At 38.5% G+C, this 9,412-nt stretch overlaps 1 protein-coding gene across 2 annotated transcripts in view; it reads right to left on the reverse strand.

Moving 5' to 3' along the window:
* The window catches only part of dab2ipb (DAB2 interacting protein b), a 201,458-nt gene that overhangs the window by 133,341 nt on the left and 58,705 nt on the right, over window positions 1–9,412 (reverse strand). The window lies entirely within an intron of this gene.

Consider the following 9,412-nt stretch of genomic DNA (forward strand, 5'->3'; position numbering starts at 1 on the left):
TAGCCATGGTAATTTCTTTTAAAAATGGATTTTAAGGGCTATCTTAAGAACGGTTTTTTAATTTTTTCATGAGATGATGGCATCGCTGGCTGATCCAGCATTTATTACCCACCCCTAATTGCCCAGAGGGCAGTTGAGAGTCAACCATATTGCTGTGGGTCTGGAGTCACATATAGGACAGACCAAGTAACAATGGCAGATTTCTGAACAATGGCATTACTGAACCAGATGGGTTTTTCCAACAATCAACAATGGATTCATGGTCATTAGACTCTTAATTCCGTATTTTTATTGACTTCAAATTTCACCATCTGCAGCAGTGGGATTTGAACCTGGGTCCTCAGCACATTACTTGGGTCTCTGGCTTAATAGTCTAGTGATTAACTAATGAGTTTTGTGGACTGCTAGTGGACTTTTGTTTATTTAGATTGTATGATGATGCAGCAAGGTAAATAATGGACTCTCAAGGTTCATCAGAGCATTCTGGAACATTTTTTAAGCTTAAGGGAAACACCAATATCTGGGTCAGATTTTTAATTGTACTTTTAATTTCGATTGGGCAGTCCTAAAACGACCTTGGAATAGGATGGCTGTAAAGAGCAATGCTCCTGATAAGGGAAAGAATATAGTAAATTAATTTACCTAGGGCAAAGAGTTAGGGTTAGCCTCAGACCAGAAGTGTTGGATAAAACCATGAAGAGATTACTTAAAGCTATACATATAAGCAGGTGTGATAACTCAAGCAACTATCTGCAGTTCCAGTCTAAACAGTTAAGTCACAAGAGCTTATCAAAGTGTTAGATACAGGGCCTCTGGTGTGAGAATTATACGAGTAGTGTTTCGGGTACTATAAAAATGCTGTTTTATTTCTTTTCAATTTATAAAGGAGTGTTTTAGGATGAACAGTATATTTTTAGTGTGTTTAAAAGTCTTTCAGTTTGTATTATAAATTTGGACTATTCCATTTTATATTCATTTCTTTTGAAATAAATGTTCTTTTTATTGATAAAGCAAAATCTGCAGCATTGCATGCTTAGGTTTGAGAGAGAGCCCACTTCATTAAAACCAAAATAAAATAAGATCTGTCAAACTAGGTTCCTTTTTTGGATCTGACTTGTGCAGTATTGTCATTAGCAGGTATCATAATAGTCTGAGTTCAGGGACAATCAATTTGGTAAAGGGGATTCAAACAGACGGCAAATGTCTTATTTGTTTATACAAAAGGTCTATTCCAGATAAAGGCCCTGGTTGCTGCTTTTTATGTGTATAGCAATATGGTGACTGCTCAACATGGGCATGTACATACCATACATCCTTTTGGATGCTCAGATACCGGTTTTTAAAAATAGGCTTAAGAATTTTACAATGTTGTGCCTATAAAGGTAAAAAGGTAAGGCAAAGTTACCATAGTCCCAGAGAACCATAGTCTGCTCTCTCATTACAGAAACAGAAGTGACTGGTGGTGGCTTAATCCAAAAAACCTCACACCTCAGGCAAGGGCAAGGTTGAGAAGGTGGGACATCCTTGGTAACTTCTGACAGTGTGAGCATTGAACCCATGCTGTTGGCATTATTCTGCATTGCCAAACACCCATTCAGCCAGCTCAGCTGACTGACCATCCTATCAAACTATATGGCTGCACTCTCATTTGACACAGATGACTATTAGTGATTTACCCTGAGGGTTACCACACCTCAAGTGAGGGGAAAAGTTGAGAGGGACAGTCCTTCAAGGTAACTTCAGGCAGTGTGGGAATTGAACCCACACTGTTGGCATCATTCTGCATCACAAACCAGCTGTCCAGTCAACTGAGCTAACTGATCCCCTCTTAAAAGATACCCGAAGGCCATTACCAAGGCTGTTGTCATAGATGAGATTTTTTATGCCTTTATTCAACCTACTTATGTTAATTATCTTCTTAACTGTTCCTAGCACCAATAAAGAATACGTTTTCACTCATGTAAAGTATGTGTGCTGCATTCAATGAATCTGCTACACGCAGAATAAATCATTATCCTCTTTGTGCTGAAGTGAATGTTAAAAATATCTACGAATATCATAAATAATGACCTTAGACCCATTTCATCAGAGAACAGAACACTCTGAATGCATTAGTTCATATAATTTTGCCAAATTGTGCATTAGAAAATGTCAAACAGCAGTTGCACATAGCTTAGAAAAGTAACTGAAGAATAGCGCATGATAACAAAAAAGTAAAGTTTTATCACTTTACCTAAAATATCTGGGCTTTTAAACTGGTTAAACAAAATTGGGCTGACAGTACTGTTATAAAGAGTCAAAAAGTTTCCTTTTATTATCAATTTGGTGGAAATGTCACCAGTATATCTTTAACCCCAATAGGACTTGGCATTATAACAATGTAATTACTGAGCCAAAGGGACCGGAGAAAGTGCTGACTATGTTAAAAGAATGTTTCTTTCAGGTTCCATTAAACATAGAAATAAATTAACCAATTGTACCATATTGCTCTCTTCACAACCTCCTTGTAGGTCCTTTAATTAGCTTTACTTTCAAAGAAAAATTGTTGCAGTGTCTTTAAAAGCATCTGGTGGCCTTAATGCATCAATAATCGACAAATCTGCCGTTTTCTAAAATTCTTCACTTCTTACAATACAAATTGGAGGATCCTGTTTAATAGCCCTAGGTGAGTGGTGTGTAAAGGCAACCAGTCAGCTGCGACAGGTTTAATCTTGCAACAATCCACAAATACCATTCCAACCATACAAGAGGAGTTCAATAATTCTACCTATTAAATATTTACCAGAGTAACCATATCATGGCTAGATTATACACAATGTTTATTGCAGTTTAGAATAGGATCCTTTAAAGACACTATTTTAATATAGCCATTTCCAAATTCAGCAACCAAACTGGTTTGAGTATGTTTATGTTAACTCATTTATAAATAATACTGCAAACTTTGACTTGTTCAATGACATCAAATTTAATTACATTACGCTGATGACTGCAGTGTTCAATATCATTCACAATTATATCCTCTGAAGTTGAGCAGTCAGCGTCCACATGCAGCAACATCTGGATAACATTCAGACCTTGATTGGCAGGTGGCAGGAAACATTTGAGCTACACAAAATCAAGGCGATGACCAGGGCTCCTTGGTCAAAGGCAAAGGCAATCAGTGCCTGATCGAGAGTCTAGACATGAAGCAGGGGGCCATTCACCAAGCTTTACCTGCAATCTATCCTGCCCCATATTCTCCCTACTTCCCAACAAATCATTTAACATGGTCCTGAATCAGCCACAATCCTGGAATTCTTCTAGCAGCAGCCACAAACTCCTCCATGGTTCTGTTGAGTGCAAGAGCTACTGGCATCGAATGTCTGACAGCTCTTGTTGACACTCCTCCCCTGACAACCATAACCCACCCTCCGCACACAGTCCTCTGTGCTTGCACTGTCCTGCACCACATCTACAAATATTCACTCACTCCTCCACTGGCATTCAGTAACTGCACTGTCTACCATCTATGAGATACACTGCAGAAATTTACCTAGGCTCCTTAGAAAGTACTTTCCAAACCCTTGACCAAAGTCAAGAGCAGTAAGATACATAGGAACACCACCACCTTTAAGTTCCCATCTAAGCTACTCAAAATCCTGACATAGAGACATATCACTATTCCTTCAATGTCACTAGGTTGAAATCCTGCAGTTCTCTCCCTAATAGCATTGTGGGTCTATTTACAGCACATGGACTACAGTGGCTCAGAAGGCAGTTCACCACCATCTTCTCAAGCAGCTCAAGAATAATTCAAGGCTTTACACCACCATGCACAATAGGTTAATATATTTGATTGCAGTCAAAGAGAGCCAGAGATGTACCCTAATTCATTGTCAGATGATGCACAATAACAGCAGGGTACAGTTTTGGTTCTTGTAGAGGAAATTACTTGTGGAGAACCTCTGAGATTGGGAATTCAGTGGATTAAAATCATGTCATATTGCAATGGTGCAGGACAGGAGGACCCCAAATTCACAGATTATAAAGCCAAGAATGCAGCTGTTTAAGGTTCCAATACAAAGTGGAACAACAATGTATCAAGTGACTAAACCACGAGAGAACCAATTAATGTCCAACTTCAATAACAGGATAGAAAATAGTCAATAATAATCGCCAGCATTTCAAAATGAAGCTGCTGCTACTGAAAGTAATCAGCAACACTCCTGAGTAAACATGAATCCTAGTGTGGTCACCAGGCCAGCCTTTTCACTAGCACAGCTGTTTACTTTTCCTGAACTGACACAAATTGTCAGCCTTTTCATTTATGAAATGCTTCATACTTTATACAATCCAGATTTTTTTTCTCATGACTGTAGACCCAAACAGATGTTATCTGTTCTACGTGTCCTCTACGGGGCCTAATAGTTGGGTGTATTTAGACAGCAGATGTTAGAGTTGGAGTTTTTAATAATATCATTTTCTCTGGAAGTGATTTCACAGTGTTTTCCATAGACAGATATTGTTCCCTACAATACAGAAGCTGTCTCCTATAAGTCACCCTGAGCGACCTGCAGTTTGCCAATTACCCTACATGCAGTTAACTGCTTGTTGGATTCCACAATCTTCTTGCAACCCATTGCGGTTTTCAAATCAGTTTAACAAAGTGTAGCACCTATTATACTTACTTCCAACTAGGTGAACATCCAAAATTTGACTGTCTGGAACCAGACATTTTTTGAAAATGTTTCCCTAGATATATTTATATTTATGTCATTATACAGTTACATGGAGAACAAGGTATTCCATCTGACCAGTTCCTACAACTTGGAAAATACTAAAACAATTTTTTTTCTGTAACTTAATAATTTCATTAAAAGTTTAACAAGATTGCGTTTCTGTACTGCAACTGACTATATTACCCTAAATGTTAAAGGCCATAGAATTTGGTTCGCTAAGATGCGACTAGAATTTGTCAATGATCCCACCATCTGTATGTCCTCATTTCAGTGAATGCCTATTAGTTACAATTAAGAAGCCCAAAAGGGTTAAAGACTGCATCTGCTTCTTTAATTTGAGAAACAGTTGAAGTTCCAAATATGTAATAGAAGACAAAGGTGACCCATTTGCTGAGGAAGGCAAGTACCTCACATGAGTTTTGGTGTTGAAGCAATAACATTATTTGTTATTGCTTGTGCTGGAATCAGAGACTTACGTCTGATTCAAGGAAAAAAGGGCCACTTGTGGATCACCAATAAGATGAATATTTTTAGTGGTGCTTCGACTACTGGCACTGGTACGCCATGCTTAATTCAAATACGGAAAATTTTAAATGCGAGAAATAGTATCACTAGTAATCCTGACTGATGCAGCTTACTGCTGAGTCTGGAAGTCAGACCTGGCCAAACAAAAGACTGAGATAATATACATTTTAATTTAAACCTTCTCTGGAGTGTCAGCACACTATAGGAAGGAGTTACTGGTCTTTGAGAAGCTACAGAAAGATCTACTAAAATAATTCCAATGCTGAGGGCAAGCTTAGGGTGAAAAAGCTGGTCTCTTTGAAAAAAAAGATGGATGGGAGATCTGATTGAAGTCTACAAAATTGTACTCAATAGGCTGTATGCCTGGTTTATGATGCAAAGTATTGGCAAAGTGCGGGTTCAATTTTTGCACTGGCTGAGCTTATCTTGAAGGTCCCACCTTCTCAACCTCACCCCTCACCGAAGGTGTGGTGATTCTTAAGTTAAACTCACTGCCAGTTATTTCTCTCAAAGAGAACACCCCTATGGTTCCCTGGAACTATCTCACAAAATTAAGACAAGTTTAGATAAACAGAGAACATTCATCCTGTTAGCCATCTGGTGTTACAGTGACTACAGGACAGAGAAGATTTTAGACAAGCAATAAAAGGGGCGAATCTGAGGAAGTGATAACAACCAGGAATCTGCTACCTACAAAAATGGTGAAAGTGGAGACAATCATGATTGCAAATGGAAATTGGGTAAGCTATCAAAGAAAATAAAAATTACAGAGTTACAAGGATAGAGTGGGGGATTGTAACTGACTGGTTTGCTCCAGAGATTTGGCAGGGATTCAGTGGGCTGATTGCCCTCCTTCTGTGCAGTTATGAGCCTGTGATTTTATGTGATTTCTCAAAAACTGGATACTGCTATGAATGTACATGAATATAAATTATTTAACTATTTCTGGAATGTGCATAATGTGCTCCAGGATCTTATCTTCAATAAGCATCTCCATAATTTTACCCACAATTAAGTAATCCTGCTATCTGGAATTTTCTGGGTCACATTTACTCCCATTTTTAAAAATAGGTGTAACATCTGCCTTTCATCAATCCCTAGGTACTTCTTCAGTGACTCCTGGAAGATTTGTCCCAGAATTCCTGCAATATCCTCAAGGATACATGAATGCATCTTCTCAGCCTCTGAGATTTAATACATTAAGATACACAGCTGTTTGTTCAGCAACCAGTTTGATTAGTAATGTGAATAATGTCACATTTACCCTTTCATTTCCTTTCCAGATTAAATAAACTAATGTCTTCTTGATAAAGCAAAAAACTTGTTTCTCACTTTTGCAGCCTATAAGAGTTTAGTTGGTAAGCCTTCAGGTAATCACATCCGTGTGCCTGAGATAACAAGGTGTAGAGCTGGATGAACACAGCAGGCCAAGCAGCATCAGAGTAGCAGGAAGACTGACGTTTCAGGCCTAGACCCTTCAGAATTTTCATTTTCTTAATATATTTTATATTTAAAAAAGATTCTTCCTGTTTTTATCAAATTCAATTCAAAACCTCCTTCTGCTATTCTGGCCCTATTTTTACTCACCAGGCATGGGCTGGCTTGGCCACATTCAGCAAATGGAAATGGCTGCATACACAAGGCTTCTATAACATGAATTGGCTACTGGATCACAATTGACTGAACGTACACACCACTACTACAAGGGCACTTGCATGTAAGCAAAATGCAATGATGGTGGACACTCAGACTGACAACTGGGCAATTAATTACTAATGGGCATGACCTGAGATGGCTGACTGTTTCAGAGAGCATTTAAAGAGGTATGCATGAACAAGAAGCTCAGTAGGCTTAAAAAAAGGGCCCAGAGAAAACAGAACCCAGTCCTGTACTGCAGCAAATATGGCAGAGAATGTCGCGCCAGACTGAGGCTCCTGAGTTAAACCAGCCGATGTCTATTTCAGAATTACCCACTATGGCTCAAACCATTGTCTTGTGGTACGGAAAACCCACCACCAGAGAGTTTTTGGTTGAATTTTGCATTTTTTTCTTCATGGCTATTAATGCTCTTTTTTTCCCCAAGATTTGCTCGATGGTCCTGTTCAACCAGGCAGGAGAGCCCCTAGGCTTGATGCCTTTGCTTTGATAGGGATGCACTGGGCTGTTAAACAGAGAAGACTGCCATGGTAAGGGATATTCCCAGCTACCTGGAGTGGAAGTTGAAAGGGAGGGGTTTAATTCCAACAAACAGCAGAGATAAGCAGAGCGCTGGGGACCTGCTTAGCAACTAACAGGAGTTAGGTAATAAACAATAAAGCAAGTCCGCAAAGTTAAAAATCCTCTGGAGTCATGTGCAAATTGACAGAGACAGAAGTCAAGCAAATGAATACATGGCTAAAGAGCTGTTGTGGGAGGGGACTTTCATTCATGGGAAACTGGCATCAGTACTGGGAAAGGAGGAGGTACCAAGTGGCAGACTCCAGCAGAAACAATGTGGAACCTAATGTAGAGAGTAAACAGGTTTTAAACTAATGAGATGGTGGGGGAGGGATCTACAGAAAGAGATTCAAACATAAACAGACTTAGATATGAATGAATTAGGGAAGGACAGTGTGGGGCAGACTAAAATTAAGATGATTGCATTTCAATTAAAATGCAGTTCGTTGATTAAAAAAAATAAGCCAATTACAAGGTTCACTTGTGAGAGAAATAGAGATAAAGCAAGAGAGAAAAACCAAAGAAGGATCAAAAGAATATGAGGAAGAGGAGAATAGAGGGTTACAATTATCTATTTAGATAAAGAAGGATGGGTATCGACTGGAGTGTAGTATAAAATCCATCACAGAGTGGTTGATTCAAATGTCCTGTTTCTGCTCTGAAAATACTATCTAATTCCATATAGCTTAGTCTAAAAAGTTTGTTAAAGGCAAACATGTTTGTTAGTTTTCGGTTATTAACCTACATGTTAGCAAGCGTGAATTAGCTTTATCCCAGATTAACATCTCAGATACCACACCACTAAAGTTACTTGATTTTTCTATAGTAGCATGGTTTACACCTTTTCCCTTTCCCAACAGGGTTCCTCCTCCAGTCCAGCATCACTCGCATGCCTAAGGAAAGTGACAGGTTATCCAATTTCCATTCTCATTTCCCTCACCAGCCCAGGATCCATTTAGATCTGGTAACTTTTAAGAGTGTTGTTAACATTTTTTGTATCTTCCCATTATCCAGATTTATACTTTCCAATTTCTCTATAACTGTTCCTTCACCAAAGCATTGGCAGTATCTATTTTAGTGGACAGGTGCTCAATTAGTACCTCAATCATGTCTGCCTTTTGAAGGTGTCCCTTCAATCCTTAATTAGCTCCATCCTTTGTTTGACAACACATACTATTTATAGGTTTATAAATAACTTTGAATTCATTTTTATCTTCCTACTATTCTGTTCTCAGACACCCTCCTTGTCCTTTATTTTCTTTTCTAAACTGGCTTTTTCATCTGGTTTCAGCTTGGTATTATAATGCACCTGAACTATCATGAAGCTCTTTATATTTTTTCCCATTTTAACCTCTATACCTTGAGTCATTCATCAAACTTCTGCAGTAGATGCCTTTCATGTGTTCCTGTTGGGAATGTCTAATCTTTACCTAGTCTATCACCTGCTTCAGGACCTCCCCCTCCCATTTTTCATTAATAGCTTCAAAACTCAATTATTGTTACATATTCTAAGGTTAAGAAGGAATTAACATTCAATGCAACTTTACATAATAAGTTTAATAAGTCAGAGCCTACACAGAATTTTAGAATGATTGTGCTAATGATTCATGAAGTGTCATGGTTTGTTATACAGTCTTCCCTTGCAATTTGCTACACAGTAAGTTACCAAGCCTGCTTGAATCATTTGCCATCTGGGTTGGCACTGACTGGGGTAATAATAATGGAGTAGTAAGGAAGGAACAAAAAAAAAGGTGGAGTGCAAAAGGAAGGTTTGCTTGAAACATAACAATTTTGTCTGATTCCAAAGTGGATTGGTCCTATTTAATAATGCAATTGAGTCAAGCAGAGGTTTGCTAAAATGTATGAGAGCTGACAATAAGCATTTGGTCTGGCTGCAAACTAAGCATATTGAGGGCAATGGTTGGAAATAAGACATGCTTCTGTGCTTGGCC

This window comes from Rhincodon typus, chromosome 28, assembly GCF_021869965.1.
Source record: "Rhincodon typus isolate 14 chromosome 28, sRhiTyp1.1, whole genome shotgun sequence".
Taxonomy (NCBI): domain Eukaryota; kingdom Metazoa; phylum Chordata; class Chondrichthyes; order Orectolobiformes; family Rhincodontidae; genus Rhincodon; species Rhincodon typus.